The 19,944-nt window shown below is 41.8% G+C and overlaps 1 pseudogene; it reads right to left on the reverse strand.

The window, feature by feature from the left end:
* Window positions 1-17,620: 17,620 nt before the first annotated feature.
* LOC147452932 (RNA-binding protein 1-like) lies at window positions 17,621-19,140 on the reverse strand (annotated as a pseudogene).
* Between the last annotated feature and the right edge of the window lie 804 nt (window positions 19,141-19,944).

A 19,944-nucleotide genomic window follows, 5' to 3' on the forward strand; every position in this document is an offset into this window, starting at 1 on the left:
AGTAACCCTAGCCTTCAAAATTGCTATAAAAGGAGGGTGTAGCTAGCACAAAAGGGGGGGAGCCATAAGCAAGAGCACTATGCTATAGCTTGAGAAGCCAAGCTCAACCTCTCTAGAAGGAGCTCTTGAGTGGAAGCTCATTGTCTTATGCATGTGCATGTGTTGTAATAGGGGATTAGCAAGGGAACTCTATGCCATTGTAAGAGAGAGAGTGATCATTCAATTGAGAGTAGGAAATCTATCATTTCTCCTACTAGTGTAAGCCCAACATTTGTTGAATCAAGGAGGGTGGATTTGGACTAAGCTTGGATACTTTGTCTCCCTTCCAACGTGAAGTAATGGACAACAATGATGCGTAAGTGTCTTGGTGTTTTTTGTTAAGTTCTTGATAGCTTGTCTCTGGTGTTGTCATCAATCTAGCCATAAATCCCACATACTGTAAGAGGGCGATAGGGTGGAGAGGACTCCCCTGGCCTTAAGACAGTGATTGGGGTGGATTTTCTTGTGATGTGTTGTGGTGAAATTTACGCAAGCTATGTTGAACAAATACTAATCTCACTTTGATTTGTCATGACAGATTTGTAAGGAGGTATTAATGCAACAAGCACCCCCTCCCCCTTTCTCTCTCTTTCTTAAATATATAGTTGTGTTTGCTTGATCATTGCCGATACGTTTCAAAGCAGCCCGAGCACTATCTCTCTCTCTCTCTACGCGTCCTAGTTCGCATCCAAAACTAGGTGGTGCCCCAAATTTGTGTAGGGTTAGGTTGCGGGTTTGTGTGTGTGTTTGTTGTTTTTTCCAAGCCCAACCCAATTGAGCAGCATGGGAGCCTAGAAGAGTGCTTGGAGGCCACTCTTCTTGTTGCCCGCCCCAGACCGCCTCACCGTCTAGGGCTAAAACAAACAGCAAAAGGACCTGATCATGGGTCGAGAGAAACGACACAGATGGGCAGGCTGAGATAGCCGCAGAGGGGCATGATCAAGACAGAGTGGACCCCGAGGCATTCATGGAAGAAGCAGAGACATTTATTGAGGAGCCAGCTAGACACCAAAATGAGCAAGTCATGGAGGATCCGCAGCCAGTAAGGGATGATGAGGGACAAGAGCAGGTCAGGGTGGAGCCTGAGGCATCTATGGAGCAACCAATATTAAAGGAAAATGATCTAGAGCCTGAGGAGCCTGAGGCTGTTAGGGAGGTTGTTAGGGAGGAGCCTGAGGCAGCCAGGGAGCCAGCTCAAGAAAGGCAAGGGCAAGGCTCTGCATCAAAAGGGCCATCCAACGTATCGGATGAGTCAATTATTTTAGAGCAAATCAGCGAAGAGAATGAAGAGGAGTTGATAATTTTTTTGAGCTCAGCGCCTTTGCATGCGCACACACAGCTGCCTGCAAGGTCAGAGGAGGCCTACATTTTCAACCTCGATAATGTAGACTTCCTCTGCATGCGCAGTTTCATCGAGTCACTCGCAACGAATGAGTCGTCAATGTTGCTTTGTGGTAATTCTCATGCTCTTTAATTCTCATGCTCATTAAATGGGTCTCTACCGAGACATGGGTCAATACCAAGCGAGACAGTGGCTAATGAAATTGGATATTGGTACTACTCGCTCGATATTGACCCATGTCTTTACGACAGTCACCAAGTTTTTCTTTATAATGGCTCACTACCTTAAAGACATGGGTCAATACCAAGCGAGTCAGTGGCTTATGGAATTGGAATCCGCCACTAACTCGCTCGGTATTGACCCATGTCTTTGCGACAGTCGTCAAGTTCTGCTTTATAATGGCTCATTTCCGTTAAGACATGGGTCAATACCAAGCGAGTCAGTGGCGGATGGAATTCGATAGCTGCCCCACTCGCTTGGTATTGACTCACTTGGTTTTCAAGTCTAATCTCTGCCATTTGTTCATGTTAGCCACGCTGTCTCGCTTCTGCCCCCTGAGGTTCAAGAGAAAGTATACGTAATAGATCCGCTGATATCTCCTTATCTGCAGAACAACTCAGTTTCCTTTTTGAGTCTGATGAACTGGTTTAGCAGAGTCAACTTTGATCTAGCACGCTTTCTGGTCACTGCGTACAATCAATCGTGAGTATTTTCGTGCCTTGTAAAAAATATCTTGCATTGGGAATCTCTCCTCATCTTTGATGGTGTCTCTGTAGTGATCATTGGAGTCTGATGTTATTTGACATGGAAGCTAAGATTGTTTACTACACAAACTCTGGGCAAAGCAGGGCGTTTCATGGTCATGTAAAAACGTAAGGTCCATTTGGGTACAATGTCTCTTTGTAATGTGTTGCTCACTCAAGTGATTATGTATGTAGTGCCGCGAAAAAACTTGTATGCTGTGTAGAGCATCTTTTGTTAGAACATGATCTAGGAAATGTAGTCCGGAACGAACGAGTAACCATGCCCACGCAGACTGATGACTATAACTTGCGAACCTATTTGAATGCCCTATTGCTCATCAGTCAAATTATGGATATACCGAACGTAAGTAATCTTCTGTTTTATTATTGGCTGCAACGTATGTATGAAGCAACAAATGTATGTATCATGCTTCTACAGGAACTTCGATTACATAACTACACTAACAACGATGTGCGACATTTTTCTGTAATGGTCATCCAGCATATTATAATCTCGGTAAACAGACGCACAAGAGAGGAAGCGGCGAGAGCTGAGGAGTTCGAAGAGGCTCGCATTAACGAAATGATGCAACGCCACAATCAGACTCAAGAAGAAGTTCAAAATATGCAAGAAGCAATAAACCAATATTATGCGGACACTGCAGAAGTAGAGGAATGGGCTACACGTCGACGGCAAGAGCAAGAACAGAAGGAAGCTTCACAGGTGCAAAAAGCATGGGAAGTCATGGAAGAGGCCCATGATTTCGAGTGACGCGAAAGAATGCCCGAGACCAGCATCCCCAGAGGCAGAGGTAGCAGCAACCGGATCAGAGGGCAGGGGAGAAACCGGAGCAGAGGGCAAGGGACGAGTGGCACAAACCGGGAGAGAGGACAGGGGACGAGTGGCACAAACCGGGGGAGAGGACAGTAGCAGGGAACGGGAGAAAATTACTTGTATAAATCTTGACAGAAACAACACAATATGTAAAGTTTTGAAACATTGAAAATGTACATTTTTGCAACATTGTTTGACCGCCAAAAAATGTCTCTGCAGTAGTCATTTTGAAGAGTACATCATGGTTTGCATGGCATCAAAGCTCTTTGCGTGCACAAGGTATGTGACCTAGCTTCCGGTGGAAGCAATTAAGCGAAGTGTATTTGTTAGTGACTCCTTGCACAATGTTGTTTTCTCCTTGCGCCTTGGAATCTGAAAAGAAGAAAAAGTTAGATTCAGTCATAGTGTATTAAAGACAATCAAAATTTATCGATTTAGTAAGCACCTTTCTATTGTTGAGACTGAATGCATACAATTCCGGCAAAAGTGGAAGTTCTTCACATGTAAGATCTATCATGATTTGTGCAAGAGTTGTGCTTGACATTGTCTCCATCACAGTAAGTAGGCTGTCTCGAAAGTAGAGCTCCATGGATAAAGGTTTGTTCTCGAGGCTGTTCTCTATATCTTGGTCGAGTGGAATAAGCTGCCCACTAAGAAGATGATATCTAATATAGTAAAACGATACTAAGAAATTTTGAGAGCTTATAATGAACTTGCAAATTATGGACTTCTTTTGCAAAATATAGATTTTGTTCTGTGATTGTTTCCTATCCCAGTTATCATCTAAAAAGTCCAAACAGGTCTCAGACTTGCAAATGAACATTGTTGCGGTAGATCTTATTTGCTCATCGAAGAAAAAATCTACAAACACTTCAAGAGGCATAAATAGTGCGAGCCGAACTATTTTTGTGGCAATTGAATACTTGAGAGACTTTTGTATATCCTGAAACAACTTATTCCCAAAGCTTTCACTAGTTTGCAAAGTAGGCAGGGACCAATCCTTGCTTTCAAAGGATGGAAGTGACAAAGGAGCTACACGACCCCAACCAATGAAAGTTCTCGGTTCCACATATGACATATCATAAAAGAAAATTCCATTATCTGCAAGTTCCTTGTGTTGTCTTCCTTGGTACATTTTCTCACCAATAAACGCATGGAAAGCATCAAAAATCCCAACTATGCTCTCAACTGGTTGCCAACCTGTCCTATTCGATGGATAAATACTTGAAACATACCAAAGATGATATCCACCACTTAATATTCGAATATAATCATGCACTAAGCGAGATGTTGAAATAACTTACAGTTGGGTCGATGCCTTGAAAAACTTGGAGGAGATGTTTGCAACCTTAAGTCTGCATGCTGGAAAGCATGTTGTATGAGGACCTCTTTCGCCTGCTTCCTTTGTGCACACACTTTAAACTCTTTAACTTGACCCTTAAAAGCCTCCACAAAATCATTGCGTTGCCTCCTCTTCCTCCTCCTAGTTTTCAATAAAACCCAACTTCCGATAGTTATTTGAGATGGAATCCATGCTTGATCGTTTGTAGTATAACTGTTAAAAATGCTAACAGAGTCAATGGTAGTGCTAGGCCTTCGAGAAGTAGACATGGTGTGCAGTAGAATGAATACACAGAAAGGTTAGCGCAAATATGAAAAAGGGAAGAAGTTTTGAGAGGGAAGTAGAGCTACTCAAAGTCATATTTGGGTGGGAACAAAGATACTAGATAGAGTCTTCAATGAAGTTCTGAAATTCCTCGGTACATAGTTAGTACGACTTACGGCATTTATGCCTTGAAAGCGTGAAATTGTGCAATTTGATGAACCAAAATAATATTTCCTTCCTTTTTTTAAAAGAGCTTGACTCCAAAATGTCGATTTTCAACGTAACGTTAGCCTCTTGCTCATTGGTCAAGCGCCATTCTCTCTCTAGAACTGAAAGGCCCAAAAGTGAGTCCAACTTTCTCCTAATGTGAATTTGTTTTGGAGTGACAAGATTGAGCTCACATGGGCCCCGTGACAAGTAAGAGCACAATTTACATTTTGGCACCCAGATTTGATCATTTCCTTTATAGTAGCCTTGGGCTTCCAATAGTTTTTTAGGATTCCAACGAAACGTTTGTTTACATTTCTTGGGGTGAATGGGACGTCTCTTACCAGGCTCCTATCTTTTAGCACTGGGTATGGTCGCTAAAGAAGCTTTAGGGACCCACTTGTATGTTTTCTTTGTTATATTGGGATGGGTCTTGTGTGTCTCAAGCTTTATTTCAACTACATCAGTTGAAGCTCTAGAGAGTTGGCCTATGGGGAGATATGGTTCAACCTCTTGGACATGCAATGTTTTGGGTTTTATTTTCTTAAAAGGCAATATCTCAAGGACTATGGCTTGAGTGGCAAGGCTAAGAGTTTGTTTCTGTGTTGTGACACCCCTTGTCCCCCAATCAATAGTGCATTTGGTGGCTATCATCCACGTGCGTCCTAGGTTTATATTACCCTAGTTCTAACAGGCATGACCAAAAAGTCTTGAGCTACAACCCCATTGTCATAACTGACAGAAGTGTGTCAGATTCCAAAAACCAAAGTTTTTTTCTTGTTGAAACCCTTGACTTGGATAATACTCTCAGATAGAGGTGGCTTCCCTAACTGACACCACACCCCATATGATAGCAAATTATATTTAGCACCCGTGTCCAATAAGGCGTTATATAGCACTTTTCCATAGGTGTTGTTTAGATCAATAGGGTATCGTAGAGGTGTGTCAGAGTCCAACCAATCCTCATCGGTTTCAACGTGGAATGCATGTGTGACTCCAAGGTTAGCCTCTTGTTTTCGTCTTATGCGTTGTTGTCGCTCCTTAGTATATATGAACTTTTTCTTTTTGTTACACACTCCATACATGAGGACTTTATCACCAACATTGATATCTTTGTTCTTTAGATGATGGTCAAACCATTTCTTCTTCCTATCGTTCTCCACAAGTGCATTTTGTACAGCTAATTGCCTCTCTTCATCTAGCCTTTCAAGGATATATAATCGCTCAACTAAGGGGTTACCATCCCAACCTTCTTGAGAAGCTACTCAAAGACCAGAACGACAAACTCCCATGGCATAACTGCTTCTTGGCCATGCACCATCTTGAATGATGTGCAGTTAATGAAAACTTTGTATATAGTACAATAAGCCCATAGAGCTGATGTAAGCTTTAAATCCCAATCTGTGCGATGAGCTTCCACCATTTTGGTCAAGATAGAGATTAAGGTCTTGTTGGTGCTCTCAGCTTGGCCATTTGCTTGTGGATAATAAGGTGTGCACTTATGGTGAGATATCATAAAGTTGGTAGTGAGTTCTTTTATTACTCCATTTATAAAATGAGTACCATTGTCACTCACAATCTCAAAGGGACAACCAAATCTTGTAATAATGTTCTCAAAGAGAAACTTGACAGTTGACCTCGCATCGACCTTACGTGTCGCCCTGGCTTCCAGCCACTTTGTCACATAGTCAGTGGCAACGATAATATATCAAGATTGAGTGCTACGAGCTGCCAGACTAATTGGGCCTACAAAGTCCAAACCCCATTTTTCAAATGGTTGAGTCACTTTAACAGGGTGTAAGCACATCCTATCCTTTCGTTGTGTGATCTTGTAACGTTCGCATTCATCACATCCTTTTGCAAAAAGTGATGCATCCTTAAATAAGGTTGACCACCAATAACCTAATTGCAATACCTTTCTAGCTGTTAGTTCCCCTGAGAAATATCCTCCGGCTATACCCATGTGAGCTTCTTGCAGTATGTATAAATACTCATCCTCACGAGCACAACGTCTAAGAATATCATCCTTCCCTAGCCTGTAGAGAGTTCCTGCAATGAGAAAGTAAGGTTCGCATTCTTTTAACAGTTTTCGAGTTATGTCTTTACAAAGTTCTTTGGGTGGAAAACCATTAACTAGAAAGTTCACAATCTTCTCACTCCATTCAGGTATGGTTTTGACTAGGAATAGAGAAGTATCGGGCAACTCATCATCGACTCCGGTAGGGGCTTCACCATTGGACATGCGAGACAAATGATCCACCATGACATGTCTTTTACCAGGTCTCACCACAACGGTAAAATCAAACTCAAGGAGAATTAACAACCATCGTGTAACTCTTCCCGTGGAACAAGGTTTATTTACTAGATAAAACAAGGCTTGATGATCAACATGTTAGAAAATAAGACGTAGCTAAATAGATTTTTGAGTAGATTACTTAATGGAGAGAGATAGATTTCACACACAAGAGATTATAGAGTAGAGAGAGAGAGAGAGTACACACGATATACGTGGTTCACCCAATGTGGGCTACGTCCACGAGAAAGCAGCCACTCAATGGTTTTAGCACTTCAAAAGAAGAAGTAGTTTACAAAGGGATTAAACCCTTGATAGAGCTCCCGCCTTGCTTCACTCTCACCACCTCACACTCACCTTGTTGCATTAACTTCACACTATGAAATGTGTGTAGAAATGGCCTCATTTTATAGGCCAAAAGGGCTGCCCTCTCTTATGAGAGACAGCCATGTGTAGCCGCCCTTGTGCGAATAAGTCCAAATCGGACCCTCCAATCCGCCCATGTGTGGCCGCCCTTGACAAGACAAGTCTGCTTTTGAATTCCGCCACCGGCCATTGAATTCGGCCACCGGCCACCGGCCATTGACTTCCGACCACCGGCCACCGGCCATTGACTTCCGACCACCGGCCAGAGATAGAATTACTTACAGCCATCACAAGGTTGTCCCAACTATCCGGTAGAGATGATAGTATAAGGAGAGCTCGCACTTCGTGATCGAAATTGATTTTCACTGATCAAAGTTGACTTATGTTTGTGTTAAAGTCATTTAGGTGTTCTGCAACTGAACCATTCTCTGCCATCTTTAGATTGAACAAGCGCTTCATGAGAAATACCTTATTGGATGCCGATGGTTTTTCGTAGAAGTCGTCAAGTGACTTCATCAAGTCCTCCGTGGTCTTCATCTCCGAAACATTGAAGGCCACCGTTGACGCCAAGCTTAACCGGATTGTTCCCAGTGCCTTTCGATCAAGGACAATCCATGCTTCATCTGCCATTGTTGCGGGCTTCTTCGCAAGACCGCCTAGTGGCAAATAGAGGTCCTTCTGGTAGAGATAGTCTTCAATCTGCATCTTCCAATGTTGGTAGTTTTTTCCATTGAACTTCTCAATCTTGAGCTTCCCTTCCTCCGCCATAACTCCCACTCAATTCAAGGAATCCTTTCCTTGAGATAATTTAGCTACGAGCAAACCTTGCTCTGATACCAGTTGTTAGAAAATAAGACGTAGCTAAATACATTTTTGAGTAGATTACTTAATGGAGAGAGATAGATTTCACATACAAGAGATTATAGAGTAGAGAGAGAGAGAGAGAGTACACACGATATACGTGGTTCACCCAATGTGGGCTACGTCCACGGGAAAGCAGCCACTCAATGGCTTTAGCACTTCAAAAGAAGAAGTAGTTTACAAAGGGATTAAATCGTTGATAGAGCTCCCGCCTTGCTTCACTCTCACCACCTCACACTCACCTTGTTGCATTAACTTCACACTATGAAATGTGTGTAGAAATGGCCTCCTTTTATAGGCCAAAAGGGCTGCCCTCTCTTATGAGAGACAGCCATGTGTAGCCGCCCTTGTGCGAATAAGTCCAAATCGGACCCTCCAATCCGCCCATGTGTGGCCGCTCTTGAGAAGACAAGTTCGCTTTTGAATTCGGCCACCGGCCACCGGCCATTGACTTCCGACCACCGGCCACTGGCCATTGACTTCCGACCACCGCCCATCGGCCATTGACTACCGGCCACCGGCCAACCGACCGGTTGTTTTCCGACCACTTTTCGCCCGCCGTCCGGCCATAATATTCCGGCAAAAAGGAATATTCCGGCGAGAAAAAAAAGTCTCGAGGGCCTCCGTCCCTGACGCCTCTAAAGTTGCCCCTGATTCTTGTCCATGAAAGTTTTGGTTTCCGCTGAGTGATTTTCCTTCATGCACGATGGCTTCTCCTCATAATGGGGGCCTTACAAATGTGCGCTTTTACCACAGAAAATTACAAGGGTAAATCAGACTCCATACTTAACACAACATCGGAACACAAACTTGTTGGCCAGAAGATAGTAGCAAAATTTCTTCACTGCATGAATCATACCTAAACCTTCTCGCTCTGTAGTGGTGTAGTTTCTCTCGCATCATTCAATTGACGACTTGCAAAGCTAATGAGGTAGTCCATTTTATGTTCTCCTGATTGAGCTAGAACACATCCAATAGCAAAGTTTGATGCATCAATATGCACATGGAAAATTACATTCCAATCGGGCACTCGTAGAATAAGAGTGCTAGTCAAGGTCTTTTTCAATGACTCATAAGCATGGTCACACTCCGCAGTCCATTGAAACTCAATAAGAAGCTTGTACAAAGGACGAGCTATCTCGACAAAGTTTAAAATAAACCATCGGTAATAACCAATATGGCCCATGAACCTTTGAACTCCTTTATAGTTTATAGGTGGTGGCAATTCAGCAATGGCTTTAATTTCGCTCTCATCTGTGGAAATCCCATTTTTGGACACTATATGCCCTAAAATGACTCCATGTTTAACCCAAAATAGGCATTTGAAAGGGTTTAAGGAGATGCGATACAATCTACACTTATCAAACACTTTTCGTAAGTATGATAGATGTTCTTTCCAAGAGGAATAAACACAAAGGTCATCTAAGAAAGCTTCACAAAACTCCCTCAAATATTCTCTAAAAGCAGTGTTTATTAATCTTTGAAAGATAGCAGGGGCATTGGTTAAGCCAAAAGCCATAACACGAAATGCAAACACTCCAAATTCGGTTATAAATGTTGTTTTATCTTGGTCCTCCAACACAATTGTGATTTGATTGTAGCCAGAGTACCCATCTAAAAAGCTATAACCTTCCTTCCCTGCAACTCTTTCAAGCACATGTTCTGAATATGGCAAGGGGTAATGGTCCCTCCTAGTGGCGGCATTGAACTTCTTGAGATCCACACACACTCTGAGTTTCCCATTCTTTTTTGGCACAATCACTATTGGAGACACCCATTTTGAGTGCTCAATAGGGTATGTGAATCCTCATTCCACAAGCTTTTCAATCTCTTCTTGAATGATTTTTGCATATTTAGGATTCATTGGGTAGGGTCGTTGCTGAACTGGTTTAGCCATGATATTCATGGGGATTGTGTGTTGCACCACGGAAGGTGGAACACCTTTCATATCATGATATGTCCATGCAAATATATCCCTGGATTCCTTGAGAAGTTCTTTAAGTACACACTCCTCAATCTCTGTCAGATCTTGGGCAATGAAAACAGGTTTAGACTCTTGACCTGGGTCTGCTAACTCTATTTCCTTAACTATTGTTGGACCGTCATAGACTCCATTGCTCCCATCAATAGGTTTTCTTTGAGCCTTTGTATACACAACCTTACGTTCCTCTGTGGTATAGGATTTGAAATGTTTAGGTACAGGGTGTAAGTTTGTGGGGTCCTGTTGTTCTGTGGACTATGATTTCACTTCCGATTCCTTTTATTGTTGAGCTAGCTCTCGATTTTGTTGTCTCCTTACGGTATGGCTCAACTTTGGCTTCTCTGTAGCCTCTAGTTGTGCGATGTCAATGGGTTGTGGACTACACCACATAACGCTTTGAAGGTATTCACCCCAGTTATCTACCAACTTCCGATGAGCATCACATGCCCCTATATAATTAAGCCATTCTGCGGTAGATTTCTTTTCATTTAGTCTAGCACGCACATCTGCTCGATATCGTCGCCTCTTATATCTCTTACTCTTCTTGTTTAATCCTCGATTACGGCCGATCTCTAGTGAAGAGTCACTAGATGAATCACTACTTGTGTCTTCTGCTCCCTTGGATAGATTGGCATCTAGGTTACCACTAGGCCCTGAATGGTTTGTCCCCACATTTGCACTAAGAGTTAACTCAGATTCTTCGTCCTCATAGTCAATTTCAATTGATGATTCTGACCCCAAATTGTGCGGGCTATAGTCTTGTGAGGCGCTACTGGGTCCAATGCCAATCAGACTTTCATCTGGTAGGTCATCAGAAGCTATATGCATTGCTTCTAGCATATTTAAGGGTACGAGTGGTGGAATTTCATTCCCCTCAGGTGTTACCTATGTCTTCCCCGTATTTCTCCAAGTGTTTATGGTTTCCGCTGGGTGGACCCAATCCACATTGTCTGACTCAATCATCCCAGGTAGTACATCCATCTAAGGAGAATCTTACCCAACATCAGTGTCCGCTTTACACGTGTAACAATAATACAATGGGGCCGAGTGAACTGTGGTGTCAGATCTATGATCAATTATTAACCTGTTTCTTAGAGGATGTGCTCGACCAGTCACAAGATCCACTCGAATGATAGAATCTTGCAACTGTAAGTAAACATGGTTTTGAGACCAATCATGCACCATTTTTGCTTCCCTCATGAAAGGACGTCCTAAGATCATCTCCGATGCCATAGTGTGTTTGGAGAAATCCATAACAATTAAGGTAATCCTTATTTTATGTCCAAAGACCTTGATCTTGAGATCTTCTAGCATCCCAATAGGTTTAACAATAGACCCATTGTCCATCTTCACTACTATGGTTGTGGTCGCAAGGTGAGGTCTTCCCATAGTTTCCCAGTAGTTTTTAGTCACAATGCTAACCCCAGCGCCACCATCAAGGATTCCCTTCACAGTTATCAACGCAATGTATGGATCTTCTAATTTTCCCACTTTTACCAGGGTCTCAGTAGTTGCTCTTTCCTAGTGACTCTTCAAGTAGTAACTCTTGTGAGTGGTCTCGACTTCATGTACATCATCCAAGAAGTGACGTATTTTACTCCTCCCCTAGACTTGAAGCATCCAAAAGTTTCTTCACCTTGCTCGCCATAGACATGTACACCTTGTGCATTTAAAGTCTCTCCTTCAACCTGTACATGGATAGATTCAGTAAGAGACTGTCACTTTCTCTTTATAATATCAATTATTTCTTCATGGAACTCCCACTTTGGTATGCCAAGGATTTCACCCAAGGTAAATTCCACCTTGCTATTCAAAATCCTCTCTTCCTTCTCTTTAGAGGCTTCCTACATAGGCACCTCATGGGTAGGCATTTGTTGTGGAGAACTTGATCTAGGAGGTAGTGTGTCGTTTCTACCTCCACTCCTTGTGGCTCTTTTTGAAGGTTCTTCATCCCCATTCTCACACCTATGTTTCTCCTCAACGACGGCCTCATTGGCTTGACATTTGGCAATGTAAGCATGCACTGACAAAGAGTCTATAGGGTCATTCCAACCTGTTTCTAGCCAAATGCAATCTCTAGCTTCATGCAAGACCTAGTTAGTCATTTTACCCTTCACAATAGACTCTATTGCCCATGGCCACAATTCTCTAATTTCATTAGATTCTTCTTCTCCAACCTTGACTCCTTTTTGCTTTATAGGCTCCACCTTCAACCCATAGGTGGCTACCTCAACCATTGAGATGGCATGGCTAGTAGCCATGTCCTCAACTAGCTTTTTCATCCCACCTTTGCCAAAATTTAACCCCAAGAGCTTACCAGTTTCACTTAAGTGAATCTTCCCATCTTTAAAGAAAACAAACTCCTTCATCAAAGCATCTTTGAAACTTTCACAATCCCTCCTCGCATGGTCAGTACTATCACACCATATGCATCTATTTACAAAGCCTTCTCTAGTTTGAGGTCGTTGCCCTGTAGATTGACCCGATGGTTGCCCCTTTTCTTCTAGCCTTGTAATCTTTAACTTTAGCTCTTGCATTCCCTTGACAATATCATATATAGAATGGACTTGTCACTCTTTGGAACCACAATAATAGTCTTTATGGGACTCCCAGGAACGCTTGGGATTGGGTAGGGTTTACTATCATCTTGTCTCTCCATCGTTGTCGCTTGGCTGACAGTGAAATTGCATCTTAAACTTCATTTCTATCAGTCTCTAAGCCATGTTCCGCATCTTTATCCTCCAGCAGTAGCTCTAACTTCTCTTAAATCTCTTTACCTATGGCCTGCAAAAAGGACTCTGTCTTCTCCGAGTTTAGGGTACCCTTTTCAGTCCTTGAAAGTTGATCAATGCGACGTTCAAATTCCCTTAGCAATTCGATAGGCAAAAGACCTTCTTTTGGCCTAACTACCCACTCTAAAAAAGTCCTCTTTGTCACCCTTTCAAAATTTTCCATGAAATACTCTTCTTTTAAGGCTAATTTGAACGATTTCCAAGTTTCCCCATGCTCGATTATAATTCCCCTTACATGCTCTCTGATCTCGGGAACCACACTAGCTCAACTATCTCTACTTCGGGCACTCGATGAAGCTCCATCTCCTTTAAGTATCCACAAAGATGCTTTGTTAAATATTTTATCATTGAATTGGTCCATTTTCTTTACCACTAACTGGAGCACTTTGGTTGAGGAAATCTCCCTCCTTTCATTAGCTTGATGATGCTGCATAAACATCGCAAAGGCTTGAAACATTTGCATTGTGACACGATCAAACCGCACTCCATGTTGCTCCATAGCTTTAAAGTTTTGATTTGAGACTTTCAATGAATCTTTTGAATCCTCACCCTAGCCTACTTTGCACCGAGTTCACCAAAAATGTGTATTAAAGGGTGCAGTGCGGCTAGGAAAGCGTCGAGTCTCTGACTGTGAGGATTCGTAGCAAAATCAAGTAATGCATAGATGATTTGAAGCTAAAAACATACTCAAAAAGAAAAAAACTCCAGACATGAAAGCTCCACTGTGGAAAAGAACCAAGATTAACTCAAAACTCTTGTGTGTGTGAAGATTAGGTATAGCCTCTTTCCCAATCGCACAGATGCAGTGCTCTTTCGACTTCTTAAAAACCCTAAATTGATGCTTCGATTCTTTGTGCTCGTGACCATTTCATGGAATCTTCAAAACTTCATTGGAGAAGCCCAAGTAGTTATTTGAGGAGGGGAAACCCTAATTGGAGTCTTCACAGCCTCAAACATGTAGTGGAAGTAGCACAAGACTACACTAGCACCCTGGATTGTAATGGTTGTATCTCCTTGATTATATGCCCAAATGAGCTCATTATTCGCTCTAAAACTTCGCACTCAACTTGGGCAATGAAGGAATTCTTGTTGATGTGGAATTTTGAGCCATTTTGTGCTATTTTAAGGCTATTTTGACCATTTTTTGCCCAAAAATGCCCCCTTTTTGTTTGTGAAATGCCCAAACGAGCTAGGAAAAATCCCTATTTTTGTGGAAAAATCCCTTTTAGTTCAATTTTTATGTATTACTAAAGCAAACTATGCATTGTTTAATGTGGTTAAACATGCACGATTGCCATGTCCTCGACCTCGCCTACGCGGCAAGGTATGTGCACGACTGGAACCATGGCATCCGTTTTCGCATATATCACACTATATACATTGTAGCATTTGGTCCCACACATCAAAAACATTAAAAATGAGGTGAATATTTTTGTTTCCACATTAGAAATGTGCCACAACACGACAACGTCTTCTTGGGGTCCTAGGTTTTAACGTGCTTCTTAAGCTCTTACATTATATTAACCCACGAATGAACCCACCAGCACTTATTAGAAGGTTTTTAGATCCTCCATCTTGAGGATCACATTGCACAGTGTGATATATACTCCAAAAATGTCTCATGTTGATGCATAGAGTACTTATCCTAGCAATCTAATTTCTATCCGCATCATTGGTGGGTAGAAATTCTTTTTTGAACACATCCTCGAAGGACTCCCATGTCTGTGGTATGGTGCCCTTCTCCTTGAGCAACATCCACCGTTTATAGAACTTATCCTCTAGTGTTAGACTTGTCTGCAATTCCTTGAATGCATCTAGAGTGCATTTGAGATCATGAATACCATCCCATTTACTCAAGAATATGCTCACAATATACTTGTTGTGCTCCTTTTCCTCCCCTTTAAAAATTGGTGGTTTGGTATTTTTTAACAGTCATACACCTCTTTTTGAGAGAGAATGGGCAACCCCTCCAGATTGAATCCTTGCTCTTGTAAATCAAGTGTGTTAATTCTAGGCACGGGGACTGAAGAAACCCTAGTCTAGTAATTAAATAGGCCCTTGGCTGACTGTTGTAGGAATTGCACAAGCATATAAGACATTTTTCTCACACCCACATTCAACTGTACAAAATTGGACTCTAAAACAAACATGTGTGTTTGCACAGCCCTAAATTCTTGCATATCATGCAGTTCTATGCTATCTATTGAGCAAGTTGCTGTGCGGGTGTTTGACCAAATGAGTTTCAGCTTTCTCATACCAAGCATGACGAGATTTCTTCAACCCACATAAGCCTTCTTACATCAGCACACTTTGTCCCCTTGTCCTTTCTTGACAAAATCGCGAGGCTGTGTTACATAAACTTCCTCAAATATTTCACCATTCGAGAAAGTAGTAACAATGTCTGATTGATGTACATCCCAATCAAAATGAGCTGCCAATGCACATAGAAAATGCACAGTAGTCATACGAAAAGTGGGAGCAAAAGTATCTTCATAATCTATGTTTTTTGCTGTGCATAACCCTTTGCAACAAGTCGAGCCTTATGGCGATTGATCTCATCATCCGGCTTGCGTTTCAGCTTGTAAACCCACTTCGTACCAATGGCCTTTTTTCCAGGAGGAAAATCACATAAAGTCCACGTGTCATTTTCTATAAGTGCATCATATTCTGATTGCATGGCAGCCATCCAATTTTTTGAATTTTGTGCTTCATCAAAAGATAGAGGTTCCTCCACATCATGTAAGCTAGACACAACCAAAGCATAACAATCTGATGCATAAGATGCATGTACAAAGCGTGAACGAGTACGACTAGACAAAGGTGCATCGAATTTACTGTCACGCAATGTATGCACCAGCCATTTTGGCATACCTCTAGCCTGCTCATTTTTAGCCCTTTCCTCATCAAGTACATCATGTACATCTGCATCAGTAATACGCTAATCTGCAACATTTTTGGAAACCACTATAGGCTGTACATTTGCCTCATTGGAATTTACATTCAAACTTCCACCACTAAAAAGAGGCAAAAAAGTATCATAAATTCTTCCTCTCTCTCTCTCTCTCTCTCTCTCTCTCTCTCTCTCTCTCTCTCTCTCTCTCTCTCTCTCTCTCTCTCTCTCTCTCTCTCTCTCTCTCTCTCTCTCTCTCTCTCTCTCTCTCTCTCTCTCTCTCTCTCTCTCTCTCTCTCTCTCTCTCTCTCGTGCATCTCTCTGTCACAGCTCATGTGCTTGTCTTTCTCATTGTAGTTCATGCACTATTTTATTTTTATTTTTTTTAATGTGGCATGCATATGAGGTTTTTAAGGTTGTTTGCAAGAAGCAAGACTGCACCTATATCATGTTTTGTGTGAGGCCCTAAAATTTGATTTGCTCCATTAACCAACTGATGGCTATATTAAATAATCAGCTAATGGCTATAAAGGAGTCATATATATATTGGTTTTGCTCTTATGAAGCCATGTGAAGTAATAGAGCTTGCCTTCAAAATTTCCATAAGCTTCTCATCTTCTAAGAGACACAAAAAAAATTTGGGTTCAATAACTTAGAATAAATTGGACGATGTTTTGTATTAAATGTATCTTTATGCTGCACCCAGATGATACGACATATATTATAGATGATCTCCAATTATATCCATCAAACAATCCTAAGAGGAAAAATGAATTTATTAAGCATCCAAGAAAAGGATCCTTTGTAAACAATCTAAAAGAAATGAACTCAATATGTCCTTCTTTTGTTACCTGGACAATCTCAAAACATGCTGCATGGGCCTCCTCCAACCTTGCTTTCAATGCCACACCTGCGACAGAACCTCGTGGCTATGTCACAACTAAGAAGCTAAAAAACCAACAATAGGGTGCAATGGTCAATTCTTAGTGGATTGACATGATCATCTCCTTCAAATTGCAGGTCCACCAACAATAGTGCATGATTATAACCTTGCATTATCTGATCTCTCACAAGACTCTTCATCATATCATGTCATGCCATCCTTTTCACCTAGCAATATCATGCCTACAAAAGTAGATGATCGTTTCTTTCTCTTCATAACCGATGATGCAAAAGACACGAATTTCAGCAGCGACTCTCAAAATTGTAATATGGGTAAGCAACTAATAGTAGCAGCTCCTCATGTAACATATATAGAAGGCTCACTTGAAAGTATGCAAACCACAAGCACTGTATCAAGCATTGATGATTTTGATATCGCCACATTACTTCCTCATAATGGCACTCAACAAGAACTTACAATGAGAGCATTGTCGATGCTAGACTTTTGGAGGATTGGCTATCTACGATATTGGACAATAATGTTGATATACTCGTTGACGGTTTTGACAATACTACAGTTATTCATGAAGATATCATGTAGGCCAATAGCAACACTACAATGAATACTAGCATTGTGCCCATCCACAATGTTGTAGCACCTAATCTTTTAGAAAACATGCCAGCATCAATTTCATATATATCTTGGAATTGGCAAATTAAGCCATTGCAATTGCAAGCTCACGCATACAATTATTATAAATGAGCGGTAATTAATAGTGGTGTTTAGCTCACAAATACATTTGAGACTAAACTCCTCTGCAGTTCAATCAACATTGAAAAGATAGATAGATTAGTGTCATAATGACTAGGCCCCCGTGGCCTATCACGTGCCCCATGATGAGATCTAGGGTAGCGATAATATAGCAAATGTAGCATAGGCAGCTCATGATCGTTCTCATCGAATTTATACGTACCCTTACAAAGCATCCAATGCGATAGATGTAGTACTCTTTGGGTCCATAAAGTCCATAAAACACAATCACCATCCCTCTATCCCCCCTTGCAAACTAGACAAACCTCTTGAAATCCAAAAACCGACCGGAATATGTGAGCTGCCTCTCTGTGGGAACAATCTATAGGAAGAACCTCGACATACAAAGTGTGGGTAGATTCTGCATTCAAAACATAATGTACCCAAAGATCCATTCCTCCTATCAAACGTCAACCTCGAACTTGAGCTATAAAAGATGGATCACTCAAAGATGCAATACCCAACTTTGAATCCCCAGACTGCCCTACTCCATTCAAACCCATGTATGGAACTATGGTCCCCACTGGCATACATGGAGCGTAAGCCATTCTATTTCTACTTCCATCAAGACCCATCCCAAGAGAGCAAGAGTCCATTCATAGGTAACAACCATCTTGATTGTCAAACCAAGGCTCCTCTGATTTGGGTTAGCAATTGGATCCAGTGAGCCTTTTTTTTGTTGATAAACAATCTTTGAGATAAACTCGGTGCCGTGCCCCTTTCGCTTACTTGTGCGATTCCCCTGGATTTTACTCGATGCATCGGTCTTCGACGCTTCTATTATCATTAAGATGTATATGGGGGCAGGGGGCAGACCCCCGAAGAGATTCAATGAGACCACTCGAATACATACGTGCATAATAATATTGATAGGATAATAGTTTTAATGAAAAAGGCCAATATGACGTCGTTGTAAACAGAAAGACAGTTGGGCACTGCTCTGTCGATCTGAGATTATTGGGGTTCCCCCTCAGGCCCCAATACCGGGACGTAGGATGATCCGCCTTGCCGATGGCCGCTTTGGGTAAGTTGATCCTCTAATTCTGCTGCCCCCAGCTTCTTTGCCCCCGAATGCTTCTTTGTCTAAGCCTTTACTTTCTTGGAACAAAATCCGTTTTTTATTGGGATTTTCCCTTTTTGATATTATCAAACATAGAAATAAGACGACTATCGGAAACATCCGCGAGCCGAAAGCCTACTTAACCACGCCAGCTTTTTGAAGGAACTTATTCTATTTTCATAATTAACATCTTTGAAGCTAGTAAAACAAAGATAACGTGACAAAAATGCAAAGACTTACAAGCCTAGAAATTGATGTACATCTTTGGGGTAGAATTTTGACACTTTGAGGAGTGTCAACACAAAACAAAATCCTTTCCAGTAGACTCCAATGCTAGTTGTACAAAACTATTTGCTGTGATTTTTTAACATATGGTAAGAGTAGCCTTTTTGGCCCTTACCTCAGCTGATTCAATCCAAAAGGATAAGCCATGGATTGAGCCCCACTGTGGTAACTCTATCACTCTTGACGAGGATATCTCATGATACAACCCACCATGTATGTGCTCCTCCTGATGGAATCCCAACATGCAGGACCACAGAGAACACTCAAATATGAAACCCGTGTATAATTTACAAAAACCCTTTGTTAGCATGACATTTGCATGCCCAAGAAAGATGAAAGGCAAGTCAAGCAACAACTCTAAAAAAACTTATCCAGTGACTTGTTAGCCCGTACTTCACATGATCTCTCTCTCTCTCTCTCTCTCTCTCTCTCTCTCTCTCTCTCTCTCTCTCTCTCTCTCTCTCTCTCTCTCTCTCTCTCTCTCTCTCTCTCTCTCTCTCACACACACACACACACACACACACACACCACTAGGTAAAGGCATGCATACATCTCCAGCACCCTCTATGTCATATGCTGAACCATCAGCAAACTGCACACAACCAAGTCTCCCACTAGAGAAATAGAAAAACAAATCAGGATGTGGCATCACATGAAAAACTACAAGCTCGTATAGTAGAAAACACATAGACAATGTGCTATCCCAAGACACAAAGTAGTATGAAGGAAATCTAGACTCAAAAGTGACATTCCCATCACATGCATACTCTCTAGCATCTATCCTCATGGTAGCACCATGCATTTGCCTCTTCCGCTACCTCATATTCCTGAAGCATTGGTGCCTAATATGCCCATTGTGGCCGCAGTGCCAACATGTCAGTCGCGATCATGAGCGAGAACTACCTCTAACCTGAAGCGTCTCCATATCCATGCCAAAAGTATGGCAAACAA

Source organism: Adiantum capillus-veneris, chromosome 8 (assembly GCF_014529385.1).
Source record: "Adiantum capillus-veneris isolate H3 chromosome 8, ASM1452938v2, whole genome shotgun sequence".
NCBI lineage: Eukaryota > Viridiplantae > Streptophyta > Polypodiopsida > Polypodiales > Pteridaceae > Adiantum > Adiantum capillus-veneris.